Below are 17,589 nucleotides of genomic sequence, written 5' to 3' on the forward strand. Positions count from 1 at the left end.
AGTCTTTCTTCCCCTTCGCTGACAAGGGAAAAAATATCTCCTACATTGTCTGCTCCCTGATAGTAAGGCTTTCTTCTTTCAGGATTATAATGACTAAGGCAAATATTAGACTAAACACAACACTGGGTTCCTTATATGCTACAACACCATCTAATGCTTACCAAGCCCTTTCTGTGTGCTAGGCATGGGCTAAGCGCTTTACATACATTATCTCATTTAATTCTCACAACAATGAGGTAGGTACTGTGAGGTACCTACCGTCATTTTCATTTTGCAGATGAGGAAACTGACATACGGAGAAGTTAATGCCCAAAGTTTTACGGGACTGAGCCGTAAATTGAACCCAGAAAATCTCTGGAGTGCGCAGTCTATTATCTACTGTTAAAATATAAAAATGGGCGGTAGAGCGAGATTCACATAAAAAGAGTGTAGGTGAGAGAGGGAGGTTAGTAAAGCAAAAAGCCTTAGGGCCAAGACAGCTGAGATATCAATACAGGATGTAGTGTTATTTTCCACTCGATCCTTCTTTTCTGCTTTACTTCCTACGCTTCCATGTTCCTCTTCTCAAATTTAAGCTATTTCCTTGCTGGTGGTTTCGTCTTTCAGGCCTGACTGGGGTTGATCCCGAAATTCAGGCGCTAAACAACCTGTTGAAAGAAGCGGGGCCAATCCGAGGTAACCACGGTGACGGTGGCTTGGCGAGAGCCCCGCGCAGGCGCGTTACATCCCAGGCGCGACCGCCGGCCCCTCGTCTGGGCCTCAGACTCCACCAGCTGGTGGGGAGTCCTGGGCGTGGGGCGTGGGCCGCGGGTAGGGGCGGAGAGGGCCCGGGCTGGGCGCCTGCGCAGACGCCGGGACGCTGGTGTGATCTAGCTCACGTAGCGAGGGTTGCAGTCGCCTCCTCCTCAGCGCAGCCGTCGCAGCCTGGAGGTTATAAAAGGGCTAACTGGCTCCCTCTGCTGCCCAGTCGCGCCGCCAGCGGGCTGAGGGAAGGAATTAGGTAGCCGGCCGAGCGCAGGCGACCGGGGACTGAAGAACGCGCAGCTCTCCCGTGCCACTTCCCAGGTGAGACGCTCCTCCGACCTTGGGTACTGAGGCTTAAATCCTTGGGCAGCCGTGGCCCTTCTCGGATGGCTCTGGTGGTCTGGTCCCTGCCCCCTCTCGTGGTATGGCTCGGGGGCAGGGGGAGGCTCCCTCAGTTTACTACTACTGGCTCAGTACCTTCTCCCCTGGAGACTCGGCCCCTCGCCCTGCGCCCCGCGTCTCCTGGGTGCCCCAGAGGCCCTTCTGCCCTCCTCCGTGCTCCTCTTCCCACCGCCTCCCAGGTTGGCGCCCCCGACTGTTGGGGCTGCGGCAGCATCAGTCTCCGCCCCGGGGACCAGCACTTTCTTGAATATTCCTTCCTGAGGAGGAATCACCCTGTTGAGTTTTCCGAGCTCCTCTCCTACCTGGTCCTGCCTAAAAAGCTGAGGAGTACGCGAGGGTTTTCGGCCTCCACAGCAGCAGATGGTTAGCGTGTGGCCATGGAGAGCGGTTTTAAAAGCTTATAGCTGACGGGGAAGCGCTTGGGCATTTTTATCCTGCCGAAGATTCGTGGGGTCTGGGAAGAGGACCTACCCGCGGAAGTTCAGGCTTTACTCATCTGTTGCGCGCAGCGGTGCTGCCGGAGCAGCTGGAGGTAGCCCCGGGCGGCGAGTTTCGGGCGGCTGGGTTGAGGAAGTCGGCTGTCAGATCCTCCAGTCAACTGGGAAGCTAGTCTTCTTCCTTCCTTCTTCTGCCACATAAATTTTTTAAAGGCACATGAGCTTCTCCCCTCCCCCTCTCTTTCTCTCCGCCAAGTTTGCTGCTTTTAAAAGTCCACATCAGTAAATGGAATTCTTTGGCTGTGTGAGAACTTTGAGTTACGTGGATGGACCCCAGCTGTATGTTTTAAGGGGGAGGGTTCCATAAGTATGGGACCATTTCTCCTAAATAATCGATTGTATTAAATACAGTCAGTTTTTAGACACTAACAATTTAGGCGTTCTGGGTAGAGTGGTGAAGACTTGGAATTTTGCACTGTTTGCTTTAAGAAAGGGATGAAGAAGAAACTAGATCTCCTTTTAGGAATTGATCGAAAAGGCCAAAGCGGCTTGCCAATTTCGACTTAACTGTTTCTGGTTTCTCTGAGAGCTATGGACTTTCCCTTGGAATGCACTCTGAAGGGATGAAATAGCCACTACTGAGTGGGGGAAGGGAAAAGACGTGGCAGCAGTGTTCTTTCATCAACTTTTGCCTTTTTTTTTTTTAATAGGTTCGGGGAAGAAACGTATTTCCCTTTTTAGATTTAGATGTAGCTTATGAATGAGGCTAGTCTTTTCCTAAAATAATCTGATGAAATATTCAGTCCTCATAGCAGGAACACTGGAATTTAATTTATAAAACATTTAGAAGGGATTTTTCTGATCAAGTATCTATGGAAAAAATGGATACGTTAAGGAGGAAATATTTAAGAAGCTGAAAGTGAACAACCGTGAATAAGGTTTTTTGCCTTGATTTAAAATTTAGACATTCAGCGATTTTTCTTTGACTTTTAGCCTGTGAATATGATTTCTAAATCTTAACGATGAACTTCAAATTTTATCTTTTCTTTCTGTGGGAAGCATAGGTTTCATCATTTACCTTTGAAAGTCATGTGAGTTTTGGTTTTGGTACATTATTCTTTAAGTCCTGCCAATATTTTAGATGGCCGATGGCAAATGACTCTTTTATTTTTTAATCTATTTTATTTTATTTATTTATTTTTGGCTGCCTTGGGTCTTCGTTGCTGTGCGCGGGCTTTTCTCTAGTTGCGGCGAGCGGGGGCTGCTCTTCGTTGCGGTGCGTGGGCTTCTCATTGCGGTGGCTTCTCTTGCTGTGGAGCACGGGCTCTAGGCGCGCGGGTTTCATTAGTTGTGGCTCACGGGCTGTGTTGCTCCGCGGCATGTGGGATCTTCCCAGACCAGGGCTCAAACCCGTTTCGCCTGCAGTGGCAGGCAGATTCTTAACCACTGCGCCACCAGGGAAGCCCACAAATGATTCTTATAGATTTAACATAGTTACTAGGAAAAGTTACTAGGAAAAGGACTACTCTGTGTCTTTAGGTGAATAATGCTTTGATATCTTAAAATGAATTTTATTTTGAAGTACTGAAAATCAAGGATTTTGGTAAACGGATAATTTTATTGGCCATTTTGTATTTTGGTAACTAAAGTAGTAACAAAAAAAAAGATGAAAAAAAATGTGTACAACTTTAATTTATTGCAGAAAAATTTAGACAGTGTAAAAGACTATTGAAAAAAGAAAGCTTTGTATTACCAGGGTAGTACAGGTTGTTGCAGGGGAATCTTGGCTTTTTGGTAAGGAGATGTTAACCTTTTCTAATAGTGCAGAGTGGGTTGTATACTGACAAGCAGTATCTTTCATAGGGCAAATATGTTCAAGCTCCTGCTTTTATTCCAGGGATGCAGCCATAAAGCTTGTGAGCCTTCACTTCTGTGGAAGGAATGCCTTATTTTACTTAGCAGTTATTAACTGGGAGGGATGTAATTACATCTCTTAGATTTGAAAAGTGTCCCTATGAGATACATAGTAGTAGTTCTCAACCTATTTTGAGGACATGAAATCCATTGAGAATCTGATAGAAGGTGTGGACCCTGGGTCTGAAAATGCAAGTATACACATCTGTGTGGAATTTTAATTACCACTTTTCAGATACTCTCTCCCTCCACAAGTGCATCTATAAACTACAAAACCCTAACCCTACAAGAACCAAAAAGTAAAAGGTATGGAATAAGGACATCTAGGTATCTTGAGGCAGGGTTTCTTGAATATTTTTGAAAATTGAGCTGGGCTTGTAAGTCTGACTGGACTTGACTATATAGATGACCTTAATAAACTTGCTAAAAGGGTTTTAACAAAAGTAAGTTGGTTGGAGAATTGTTGAATTGCTAAATTGCCTAGGCAATCGTACATCATACTGGCCTCACCCCAACCCCTTATATGTTGTAACATATCTTTGGCTGTACTCTGAAAGTGGAAAATACTTTAAGGTAAAGAAAAAGTAAATTGAATAGGCCCTTGGCATTACACTTTATTGCTCTTCTGACAGTGAGATCTTGAATCTTATAATTACATAATGGGTGTGTGTGTGTGTGTGTGTGTGTGTGTGTGTGTGTGTGTATAAAATGAATGTGTAAGGGACAAGCCAAATAAAGTGTGTATGTGTATTTGTGAAAGCTTCATTAGTTAAAGTTTCATTTGTTTCTACTCAGTGAAATTTATTTGTATAAATTAAAGGTATCCTCTCATTAATTTTCTTCTAGCCAAATATTGTGCCTCAATAAAAACTAATGACGCTCAAAGGACTTCATTAAGGTTACTCCAGCAGTTTTGAACTTGATATAATGAAAAACATTCCTTTTCCTGATGTTGCTTTGGATGATCAGTATGACTATTAATATATTTGGTTGTGTATTGGCAAAAAATACAGTATAGAGATTCATGCTTCTTACATAGTTGTCATCAGTGAATGAGCACTATCTTGGACTTCTTCCGCTTCCGGCTAGTGTTTTATATAAATATGTCCATGTTTTGGTTTACATATTTTTCACTTAAATAGTGATATTATAATATATCAAAGTAATATACTCAGCCTTTCTTGTTGGGCATTTGAGCTATTTCTTCATTATAAGTAGTGTGAAGAGAAGGCTGTAATTTAGTGCTTTATTTTATCTACCTGTTTAGCTACAGTAAACTTTAACCAGTTTTCTTTCTATCTGTACTTTTTTTTTTTAGGAAAAGAAATAACATGACAATAAAATTCTTATATCAGTACTTTTTTCTTCCCACTAAGTGAATTTTCTAGGGGATTGGATTGGGCTCTGAGAAGGTTTTTTAATCAACCTGATAACAACTAAAGCACTTTACAATTTATAAAATGTTGTTTCATAATATTATATAATTTAATCTTTAAAATAGTTCTGTGAGGTGGTTTTATATCATCCCCATTTTACAAATAAAGAAACGGAGATTCCAAGTCAAGTAATTTGCCCAAGAATTAGTAGTCAAAATTAGTAGTCAACAGTGAACATTGAGATGAAGCATCAAATGGAAGAATCTTTTGTTATGTCTATAGCAGTGAAGAAATGGATTCTATAAGTGTGTTGTAAAAATTTTGGGAGAAGATGCTTTTGTAAAGTTTCTGGGGAGTAAGTAATAGAAATGGAAACTTGTAAAGTATTAATCACTAATTTTCAGATGTCTATTTTAAGCTATTTTCTGTTTTTCTGAATCTATATTTTTTAAGGTTTTTCACCTCAGTACCTCACACTATTGCCCTTATAATTTCTCAAGCTTTTCAACCATGAACTATATTCTGAAAAATTTTAAGAATTTCTGTTACAAAGGGAAATTTGTGTACAAAGTATGTTTAGTTTTAGAGAATGAGAGAAAAAGGTGTTTTCCTTGATTCAATATTGTGATCATTAAGTATTAGCATCTGTTACTATGTTCTGAACATTGTGCTGGAAGAATTATGATAACAACATGTTTGAATTAACATACAGAATAGAGGACAGCTACATAGATTTATATGCTTAATTGTTTTATTTGAGAGTGTTTAGTAAATATTGATTAACTGGTTTTAAGTAGGCTCAAGGCTTCTCTTACACTCTAATCTTATATTAACTGGATTTTCAGGTCTGATTCTTTCAAACAATGATCAATAATAATTATTTTAGTGCTTCTTAAACCTAGTTGTTGAATTTAGGTCCTCAAAGCATTACTTGCTGTATACATATGGCCTTTGTTCTTGCCCTCTTGTTCCAACAACCTCCCCCCTTTTTTTAAACACAGACAAGATTTTATTCATATTCAAAAGTTGCTTGAAGACGTTCTCAAATTTGCATGCTCTCAAATTTACCAGTCTTTAAACCTCAAAGGTATTTTGAGAATAGATCTCAATTTACTGTTTGAATAAAAAAATCTTAAATAATGATATTTGTGAACAGTAATCATAGCTATCAAGTGATAATGTTTTATAGGTAAATAAAGACACTAACATATGACATAATAAGGGTGATTACTAATAAATTAAAGTAATTGGTATACTGTAACAACTTTATCGAGGTATAATTGATATACAGTAAACTGCACACATTTACAGTGTGCACTTGGTAAGTTTTGACAAAAGTATATACCCATGAGATTGTCAACACTGTCAAGATAAGGAACATTTTCAGCACCTTCAAGAGTTTCCTCATGACTCTTGGTAATCCCTCCCTCCTGCTCCTTCCTGCCCTTTCCTCATCCCCAGGTAACCATTGATCTTTTTATGACACTTAAGATTTGTTTGTATTTTTGAGAGTTTACTGTAAATGGACTCGTATAGTATGTACTTTTTGCAGGGGGGAGGAGGGTGTCCGGCTTAAACTCAGCATAATTATTTTGGAATTCATCCACGTTGTTATGTGTTTGTTCCTTTTTATTGTTGAGTAGTAGTATATTGTATGGATATACCACAAAACTTTTTTTTCCCCATGTACTAATTGATGGACGTTTGGGTTGTTTCCAGCTTTTAATTATTATAAACAAAGTTGAGATGAGCATTCGCAATTCACATATAAGTCTTCGGAGGAATATATACTTTCTTTTCTCTTGCATAAATATCTAGTAATGGAATAGTAACATGTTATAGGGAAATATTTCTTCCCAGATTGTGGCTTGTCTTCATTGTTTTAACAGTGTGTTTCAAAGAGCAGGAACTGTCTCTAATCATGGACAGAATGTCTATGCAGAAAATCGGAAAGATTGTTCAGAAAGCTCCAGCCCTAATAAGTGAATTCTGCAAGGTTGAAGGACAGAAGGTCAATATATAACAATCAGTTGTATTTCTCTATAGTAACAATGAACAATTAGAAATTAAAATTTAAAAGTACCATCTCAATAGCACCAAAACCTATGAAATATTTAGTATTAGCTTTACAAGACATGTGCAAGATTTGTATAATGAAAATTATAAGACACTGGTGGAAGAAACCAAAGAAGACCTAAATAAATGGAGAGATATTCCATATTCATGGATTGGAAGACAATATTGTTAAGATAACCATTTGTCCAAGCTGATCTATAGATTCAATGCAATTCCAGTCCAAATCCCAGCAGGGTTTATTACAGAAAGTAACAAGCTGATTCTAAAATTGATATGGAAAAACAAAGGAACTAGAAAAAGGTAAAATAATGTTGAAAAAGAACAAAAAAGTTGGGAAACTCCTGATTTCAACTTAATTGCTGCAGTACTCAAGGGTAAAGATAGAGAAAAGATAGATCAATGGAACAAAACAGAGAATTCAGACACACAAAATGGTCAGTTCATTTTTGACAAGGATATTAAAGCAATTCAATAGAGAAAGGATAATCTGGAATAGTTAGACGTTCATATGCAAAAACTGTCTTGCCCAGAAATTTATATAAATCTTGGGACAGATGACACAAAGGCACCAGTGGATATGAAATATGAAATAAAGTTTACTCACACAGTCAACTGAAAAAGGATTCCTCACGGAGAGGTCTTAGGTTTAGTCCAGAATGAAGCAAAAGTGAAGAAGGGCGGTTGGGTTTAATTTTTATTGTGGCCAGAAGGAGTGTGATAGTTCCCATGTGTGGGATTTACATGGTTTTAGCTTCCCACTGACGCTCAAGGAGGCAATGGCTGGGCTTTCTTACTGACTTATCCAGATGTGGGGCAAAAGGGAGAGGGAAGTGTGGGGCTTTAAGGCAATGAGCACTCAAATGTCAAAATAGAATATTTTTCTTTATTATAGCCTCAGTGCAAAAATTCCTCACCGTCTGTGCAAAAACTAGTTCAAAGTCGTTCGTAGACCTTGAGATATGACCTAAAGCTAGAAAATAACTTGAAGAAAATATAAGACAAAATCTTTTTGACCTTGGATCAGGCAAAGATTTTTTTTTTTAATCACCAAAAAATTAGATACCAAAAGCATGATCCATAAATGAATAAATTGATAAATTCGACTTCATCAAAATTAAGAACTCCTGCTGTTTGAAACCGTGTTATGAGAGTAAAAAGACAAGTCACAGACTGGGAGTTAATATTCCCCTATCACATATCTGACAAAAGACTTGTATCCAGAATATATAAAGAACTCACAAAATTCAGTAGTAAGTGAACAACCTAATAAAAATTTGACAGAAGATTTAAGTAGAAACTTTACCAAAAAGACCTATGGACAGCAAATAAATATACCAAAAGATATTAAACATCATTAGTAATTGCAGAATTGCAAATTAAAACCACACTGAGATACCAGTATACACTTAAGTGAGAAAATTAATTAAGACATTAAGAAGAATGAAAGAAAAAAGGAAAAATAACAATACCAAATGCTGATAAGAATGTGGAGCAGTTGGAGCTTTCATCCATTGCTGATGGCAGTGCAAATGGTATAGTGACTTTAACATTTGGTAGTTCTTTATAAAGGTAAACATATGCTTACCATACAACCCAGCATCCCTACTCCTGGATTTACCTAGTGAAATGAGAATTTGTTGATTTCTTTTTTAAAACAGCTTTATTGAGGTACAATTCACATACCATACAATTTACCTCTTAAAGTGCTTTTAATACATGCACAGAGTTGGTGTAAACATCATAACAATTTTAGTACTTTTTTTTTTATCACTCCAAAAAGAAACATCAGAACCATTAGCAATCACTCTCCTCCCCCTCCCCCAGCCGTAGGCAACCACCAATGTACTTTTTATGTCTGTAGAGTTTTTCACTTAGCGTAATGTTTTCGAGGTTCATTTGCGTTATAGCATGTATCAGTACTTCATTTCTTTTTATGACCAAATAACATTCCATTGTATGAATATATCATATTTTATTTATTCATCATTTGATGCACATTTGGGTTGCTTCCACCTTTTTGGCTATTATTAATAATGCTGCTATGAACATTCATATACAAATATTTCTGTGGATATGTGCTTTCATTTGTTTTGGGTATAGACTTAGGAGTGGAATTGTTGGGTCATATGGTAACTCTGTGTTTTTAGGAACTGAAAAACTGTTTTCCGAAGTAGCTACACCATTTTACATTCCCATCAGCAGTGTATGAGTGTTCCAGTTTCTTCACATCCTTGTCAACACTTATTTTCTTTTTTACTATACCTATACTAGGGGCTGTGAAGTGATATCTCACTGTGGTATTTAATTTGCATTTCCATAATGATTAATGATGTTGAGTGTTTTTTCATGTACTTATTGGCCATTTGTATCTTCTTTGGAGAAATGTCTCTTCAAATCCTTTTCCCATTTAAAAAATGGAGTATTTTAAATTATTTTTACTGTTGGGTTCTAAGAGTTCTGTATATATTCTGGGTATTAAACTTTTGTTAGAGATATGATTTATAATTTTTTTCCCATTCTGTGGGTTGTATTTTTACTTTCCTGAAGAACAAAAGTTTTAAATTTTGATGAAGTCCAATTAAATTTTTTCCTTGGCTTCTTGTGCTTTAGGTGTTATATCTAAGAAATTGTTGTCTAGGTGTTAAGTCTAATTGCCTAATCAAGGTTATGAAGATTTACACCTCTTTTTTTCCTAAGAGGTTTATAGTTTTAAATTTCAAAATAATCTTTGCTATAGTTTGAGTTAATTTTAGGGTCAATTTAAAGTTTTCTTAAGTTTATTCCCAGGTAATTAACATATTTGTTGCTGTTGCAAATGAGATAATTTTTCTGTTGCTTCTTGTGATTGGTTCTGGTTTGTATGAGCAGGTCCTTTTCTAAAGGGAATGCTCTTTCTTTCTAAATGATAATTTTTCAAGTAGTATAGCTTGCTTTAAAAATTCAGTCGTTAATGAAGTTTCATTGAAAGCTATGCTTTTGGAATAGTTTGCTTCACCACATATTCCTTACTTAAGCTTAAAAAATCTAAAATGTATATTGTACGAGATTTTATTTTCCACTTGTATCCTACGGGTGGCGAAGACACCACAGTTGCCTTTTCAGGACTTCCTCTGAAAATCAAAAATAGATGCAATTTGTTTTGGAGCAAAAGGGAGTGATGGTGGTATTATGCCAACTAGTAGAGGTGTGGTTGATCATTTGGATTTTGCTATCTCTGTCTATGATTTGAATTTGTCTCTTCACTTCACTGCTACTTTGACTTCGTTTTTTAGCTCACTTATTTATTTGTAGAAATACAAATTTTCTATTAAAAATGTTTATTAGAATGCATAAGTTGAGCAAAGAGAATTGACTGTGATCCCAACTCTCAGATAGTTGTTAACATTTTTTGAGTTCTTTTAATTACTATATAAAGTTTTAAACTTTTTACATATATATCCAAGTATATTCTTTAAACTTAGAAATTAGGCTTTAAACTTTCCCATATTTATGTTTAGCACTCTCCAAATTAGAAAATAAACCTAGTTTTAAGAGTTTAAGTCTCTATCCGTGGTGGCACAGTGGTTAAGAATCTGCCTGCCAATGTAGGGGACACGGGTTCGAGCCCTGGTTTTGGAAGATCCCACATGCTGTGGAGCAACTAAGCCCATGTGCCACAACTACTGAGCCTGCGCTCTAGAGCCTGCAAGCCACAACTACTGAGCCCGCGTGCCACAACTACAGAAGGCCGTGCGCCTAGAGCACATGCTCTGCAACAAGAGAAGCCACTGCAATGAGAAGCCCACGCACTGCAACGAAGAGTAGCCCCCACGTGCGGTGACTAGAGAAAGCCCGCGCGCAGCGACGAAGACCCAGTGCAGCCAAAAATAATAAATACATTGAAAAAAAAAACCAGTTTAAGTCTCTAAAGAATAGCTGCTTTTTATATTACTGCTGTTTTTTAATATTCTAACTAATATTTATTGATATTCATGTTATGAAATACATAGTTTCATTAATATAACCAGTTTATACAACCAGGAGAAAATACTGCAGATTATTCAAATGAGAAATGTATAGACTATGTTAATATTTGGAAATACCAGCATTTATAAGCAACAAGGAAAACATGTATAATTTAATGTTTACTTCTTTTCCTTCTTCCCTTCCACTGCCTCTGTCCACTTTCTTCTCCCACTCAAATTCCTAAATTATAAAGACTGTGCATTTGTTTGCTAGTAGATTGGGCTGCTTGGTCCTTCTTACTGCCTTAGCCCAGGGTTGAGGTTGCCTGGGCTTCCCACAACTCTCCAAGTCCTTTTTCCACATCCCTTGAGACACCCTTGGCAACATATCCAGCTATTCTTGAGCTCTTGCCCCACATTCAAAAATAACATGTCTTAAGTGTCTTCGATGTGTCAGGCATCATCCAAGGCACTTTCATCTGAAGTGCTGCTTTTTTTTTTTTTTTTTTTTTGGCCGTGCTGTGCAGCATGCGGGATCTTAGTTCCCTGACCAGGGATCAAACCCGTGCCCCCTGCAGTGGAAGCACAGAGTCTTAACCACTGGATCACCAGGAAGTCCCTGCTGATTTTTTATTACTGGCTGGTGGTCAGGTTTGGCCTCATATTTGATACCTTACCTTTTTGCTTATTCTGCTTCCAGTTAAAGGGGCCACCAAATAAAAGTGGACATTATTCATGAATTTTACTAAATTGCGGGACTCTTAGTATCACTTATGGTAAATTTTTTTTCTACCCTGGGAACAAGAATCCTGAACTTTTATCCTGTATTGGGAAATGTATGCATTACTAACTAAAGTGTTCGAAATAGTTGAGAGGTATACTATACAGTTTAAAATACACAGTTTAAAAGTCAGTGAAGAAGGGCACCATTTTAATTATAAATGAGATTCATTTCTTTCTCAAATCTTCCCCTCAGCCTACATTTATTTTTAAAATGTTTCTCGTTTAGGGAAACTTGACTTTCCTAGTTGAAACAGAAACTTTAAACATGGAGTTTAACTTCAATTGTGAATCCAACTTAAATCTTTTTTTTTAAATGGATTAAAATCATATTTATTCTTAAACTTTGTATCTCAGATATAGAAGTAGCATGTATTGGACCTCCAAAATTAAGAAAAACATTTAAAAGATAATTGAAAAATATCACTTTCTGGTGCTAGGGAATAGAGAGGGGTAAATATATGAGAATTATTTACCTTGTTATTTAGTTTGCCTCTAAAAATATTAACAACAGTGTTTATGAGAGAAACTATATTAATTAGGACTCTGGCTTAAACAGAAATCCAACTCATATTAGCCCATAATGGAATATATTTAAGTATTGTGAGGCTAGGGAGTTGTCTTAACAACAGAGGTCAGGAGTGTGATTAAACTTCAAGAATAACTGGAACATGAGAATGCCTTTTTCTGTCTCTTGTCTGTCTTCTCTGCGTTATTTGCTTCATTTTAAAACCTTTCCAGATAAGCTTCATTCATTGGTCCCTAACTTCTCCTGAGCTTTATTTATAAAATAGTTGAGGCATTCAAAGAGTGCCTGCCACTTGTTTCTCAGTTTCATTTTTAAAGTTCCCAGCAAAGAACTTTGAATGGCGACTCAGTCAGGGAGAAGTATCATGCTGTATAACATGACTGGTAAAACTATGGGGATGAATTAAAGATAGACTGGGGGAGTAAAAAAAGGTAGAAGGGGGCAGTTTCCAGAAGAAAGAGTAGGGGTGGTTGAGGTGCCATATAGGGAAAAACGGGTATGTGTTTTTGAATACATCTTATCTTCATATTACTTCTGACAGGGAAGACTTCGAACTTTGGAAGAATCTCCAAAAGAAAACCTGTGTAGCACTTTCTGTTAAGGGCAATATCTTGATTTAGAGGTTCTTTTCAACTAAATCCTGAACTGTTTTTCCATTGGAATGATGCCAAAGACTGGGTTCACTGCTCAGTTACAGAAAGTTGTGGCAAAGAGGCTAGTATGATTTCTGAGGTATTTTTTGTTGTTGTTGTTGTTTTTAATAACAACTCTTTTTTAAAAAATTTATTTATTTTTGGCTGTGTTGGGTCTTCATTGCTGCACGCTGGCATTCTCTAGTTGCGGCGAGCGGGGGCTACTCTTCATTGCAGTGCACAGCTTCTTACTGTGATGGCTTCTCTTTTTGTGGAGCATGGGCTCTAGGCGCACGGGCTTCAGTAGTTGCAGCACACAGGCTCAGTAGTTGCGGCTCGCGGGCTTTAGAGCACAGGCTCAGTAGTTGTGGTGCACGGGCTTAGTTGCTCCGTGACATGTAGGATCTTCCTGGACCAGGGATCGAACCCGTGTCCCCTGCATTGGCAGGCGGATTCTCAACCACTGCGCCACCAGGGAAGCCCTGCTTTATGAGTTTTTGATCAAAAGTTTGCTCATACCATTAAAGCACTCGTCCATCGTATTTTAAGTGTGTACTAGAGATGCATCTCACTCTCTTTAGGAGCAGAAGTATGACTAGAATTCATAGAGTTAAAACAAATGGCAATTTACAGAGGGATAATAGGGAAGAACAGAAACATAACTAGTTCTATTAGTAATCACTCTTAGTTCTCTTGGAAAATCCATCCTGCTTATATGGTAGAGACATGCTGTCTTAATGTATATACTACATTGCAGTGGCCTGAATTAGAAGCCTGAATGTGTGTTGGTCTTTTGTGTTGACCAAAAACTGTCAGAAAGATTAAAGTCTAACACAGACGTCAGGAAAACCAACAGTTGAATATGGAATTTGTATGAGGAAGAATAAACTTAAAGCTGGAGCCCTCTAAAAGAAAGTTTGGAACAGTTGTGGAAGGTGTGGAGAGACTGACTTTTAGAAGGAGCCCTGTGGAAAATTTTTTGTGTCAGAGAAAGTTTAGATTAGAATAACAAGCATTTTTTAGTCCACCTTATTAATTTTTGAGTGATTTGTCTGGGAAAGACAAACTTTTTTTTTTTTGCGGTATGCGGGCCTCTCACTGTTGTGGCCTCTCCCGTTGCGGAGCACAGGCTCTGGATGCGCAGGCTCACTGGCCATGGCTCACTGGCCTAGCCGCTCTGCGGCATGTGGGATCTTCCCGGACTGGGACATGAACCCGTGTCCCCTGCATCGGCAGGTGGACTCTCAACCACTGCGCCACCAGGGAAGCCCAAGACAAACTTCTAAATGTTGCAACTTTTTTCTTGGAAGGAAAATGTTAGACCAAAAGGCTAATAGAATTATTTGCCAGATGCCCTGTTCTAGTAATCCACTGAATAACTTGAACATACAATTCAGTGAATCCTGATAACTCAAAGTCGTAAACATTTAGAATGTAGCAGAACTGTTTTAAAATCTGTTCCCAGGTTTGATTGATCTGTGAGTATGTGGGACTGGACTTTCCTGGAAGAGAAGGACTGTAGGAAAGTTTTAGATAAATAGTACACTTTGCAATTTATTTTTGTCCAGGTCTACCTGAGAATATGTTTCCCAGGTTGTTGTTGTTGTTTCCTTACAGTTTTAAAAATATTAGGGTTTCCCTGGTGGTGCAGTGGTTGAGAATCTGCCTGCTAATGCAGGGGACACAGGTTCGAGCCCTGGTCTGGGAAGATCCCACATGCCGCGGAGCAACTAGGGCCGTGAGCCACAACTACTGAGCCTGCGCGTCTGGAGCCTGTGCTCCGCAACAAGAGAGGCCGCGATAGTGAGAGGCCCGCGCATCGCGATGAAGAGTGGCCCCCGCTTGCCGCAACTAGAGAAAGCCCTCGCACAGAAACGAAGACCCAACACAGCCAAAAAATAATAAGTAATAAATAAATTAAAAAAAAAAATATTACATTCATGTATATCAAACATTACATGTAATATACATGTGTTATAAAAATTAGATAAAAAACACTCATGAACCTACCATCTAACCAAGAACCAAAATATTATCAGTAATTTATCCATACTGTTTTAGCACTAAATTTTTTATCAGTATAAATTTGTCTTTGTATCTTTGACTCTTCTTTGGCTTTGTTTTCTTTCCCCTTTTCTCCCCTCCCTCCCTTCCTTTCATCAGGTCCTCTCAGGGATCTGAGATTTACCTTTCTTTAAAAGGAGATTGCATCCTCTTTAACCCATTTAAATTCTATTTCAAGCTTGTTTGAGGGTTTAGAAAGAAAGTGTCTTACTTTTTTTTAAATTAATTTTTATTGGAATATAGTTGCTTTACAGTGTTGTGTTAGCTTCTACTGCACAGTATATCTCACTATTTTTAATAAAACCCTAATGTCTTTTGGGATGCTTTACTCTTAGTTGCATATAATGATTTGCTTTGCAAGCTGGTAACTGAATGAAGGTGGTAATAAATGGAAGTGAGACATCATAAGTAAAGAAACCATTATGTTTTAAAGACCTGTGATTGATAAATATATGCTTGCCTATTAACATGTCACTTAAGGTTTCTGAAAGAATGTGGATTAGACATAGTATTAAAACAGATCAGGGCTTCCCTGGTGGCGCAGTGGTTGAGAGTCCGCCTGCCAATGCAGGGGACATGGGTTCGTGCCCCGGTCTGGGAAGATCCCACATGCCGCGAAGCGGCTGCGCCCGTGAGCCATGGCCACTGGGCCTGTGCGTCCAGAGCCTGTGCTCCGCAATGGGAGAGGCCACAACAGTGAGAGGCCTGCGTACTGCAAAACAAAAACAAAAACAAAAACAGATTAGAGGAAGCATTCCCTAGATTAATTAGAAACTCAATGACATGTTCCAAAAATTAATTTGAAGTAAAATGTATTTTAAAGGCAGAGAGCGCCTTTTGTGTGGTTTCAAGGGATGGTTGTATCCTGTGGTTCTCAAAGTGTTGTTCCCAGAGCAGTAGCAGCAGCAGCGTCACCTGAGAACTTGCATAAATGATCTAGGTACCTCAACCTTTAGGTGATCTGATACAGCTAAAGTTTAGAACCACTGCTATGTAGGCTACCTTCATTTTTATTAACCAGCTTACGTTGGCATGGTAACTTGGAGTAATGCTGTGAGGGTCTGAACTTTCTATTGTAAGTGACAGAAATCCAACATGAACTAGTTTCAGAAAAAGGGAATTTACAGGCTCCCTTAGCTGAGTTGGAAGATTATTGGGATAGCTCACAGATTCAAAGCAGTAATTGTAAGAATCAGGACTGTGGAGCTTGTAAAGCTGTTTGTCTCTGTATAACTTTGTCCTATTTATAGATTAGGTTACTATCTATCCTTGTCAAGTGGGAAAGATGGTCACAGGTAGCTCCAGATTCACATCCTCTGAACTTAGCAATTCAGAAAGAGCTGCTTTTTACCATTTCACAAGCCCACTCCTCAACTGTTATGTTGGTGGGAATGAGAGTCAATGACTGCCTTAGCCTGGGTCATATGTCTATTTCTGGGAGGAAGGAGGATAGAAAAGTTTGCTACTCTGACAATGTACAGTAGCTCACTACTTGATATCTGGGTTGCTTTCAAATAAGCTTAACAATCTTTGAAGCAGAGAAATCTGGAGGTTTATAGAGTTAGAAAATGGGACATGCTCAAACGTGTTAGCCACTTTATTGTGTTAGAGTGTAGTTAAGCACTTCATTAAAGGCTTATAGTGCCATAATATGGAAGTTGATGTTTTAGGTTTATTATTTTGTATAGAGTTAATTTTTGTCATTATAAAAGTAAATATAATTAGAGAAATGCAAATCAAAACTACAGTGAGGTACCACCTCACACCGGTCAGAACGGTCATCATTAAAATGTCTACAGGGCTTCCCTGGTGGTGCAGTGGTTAAGAATCCACCTGCTGATGCAGGGGACATGGGTTCGAGCCCTGATCTGGGAAGATCCCACATGTTGCGGAGCAACTAAGCCCATGCGCCACAACTACTGAGCCCACGTGCCACAACTACTGAAGCCCACGTACCTAGAGCCTGTGCTCTGCAACAAGAGAAGCCACCGCGTTGAGAAGCCTGTGCACCGCAACAAAGAGTAGCCCCCCCTTGCCACAACTAGAAAAAGCCTGCATGCAACAACAAAGACCCAACACAGCGAAAAATAAATAAAAAACAAATATATGTTTTTAAAAAAAGGTCTACAAATAACAGATGCTGGAGAGGGTGTGGAGAAAAGGGAACCCTCCTACACTGTTGGTGGGAATGTAAGTTGGTGCAGCCACTATGGAGAACAGTGTGGAGGTTCCTCAGAAAACTAAAAATATTGTAGAATTACCATATGATCCAGCAGTCCCATTCTTGGGCATATACCTGGACAAAACTATAATTAAAAAAGATACATGCACCCCTGTGTTCATAGCAGCACTGTTCACAATAGCTAAGACATGGAAACAACCTAAATGTCCATTAACAGTTGAATGGATAAAGAAGATTGGTACATATATACAATGGAATACTACTCAGCATACGAAGAATAGCCCCCACTCGCTGCAACTAGAGAAAGCCTGCACACAGCAACGAAGACCCAGTGCAGCCAAAAAGAAAGGAAGGAAGGGAGGGAGGAAGGAAGGAATTTCTGCTTAAAGAAAAAAACAACAACGAAATAATGCCATTGCAGCAACATGGATGCAACTAGGGATTATCATACTAAGTGAAGTCAAAAAGAGAAAGACAGGGCTTCCCTGGTGGCGCAGTGGTTGAGAGTC

The 17,589-nt window shown here is 38.8% G+C and overlaps 1 protein-coding gene across 2 annotated transcripts in view; it reads left to right on the forward strand.

Moving 5' to 3' along the window:
- The first annotated feature begins 869 nt into the window (after positions 1 to 869).
- Positions 870 to 17,589, forward strand: part of P4HA1 (prolyl 4-hydroxylase subunit alpha 1) — an 85,160-nt gene continuing 68,440 nt past the window's right edge. Inside the window, exon 1 of one of the 2 annotated variants that reach the window (XM_024753131.1) lies at positions 870 to 1,065. The gene's annotated coding sequence lies outside the window, so the exon portion shown is untranslated. The remainder of the gene's footprint in view (positions 1,066 to 17,589) is intronic. The other variant, XM_024753130.1, reaches the window with a different exon arrangement.

The sequence above is a fragment of the Neophocaena asiaeorientalis genome, unplaced genomic scaffold, assembly GCF_003031525.2.
Source record: "Neophocaena asiaeorientalis asiaeorientalis breed wild unplaced genomic scaffold, Neophocaena_asiaeorientalis_V1.1 scaffold719, whole genome shotgun sequence".
NCBI lineage: Eukaryota > Metazoa > Chordata > Mammalia > Artiodactyla > Phocoenidae > Neophocaena > Neophocaena asiaeorientalis.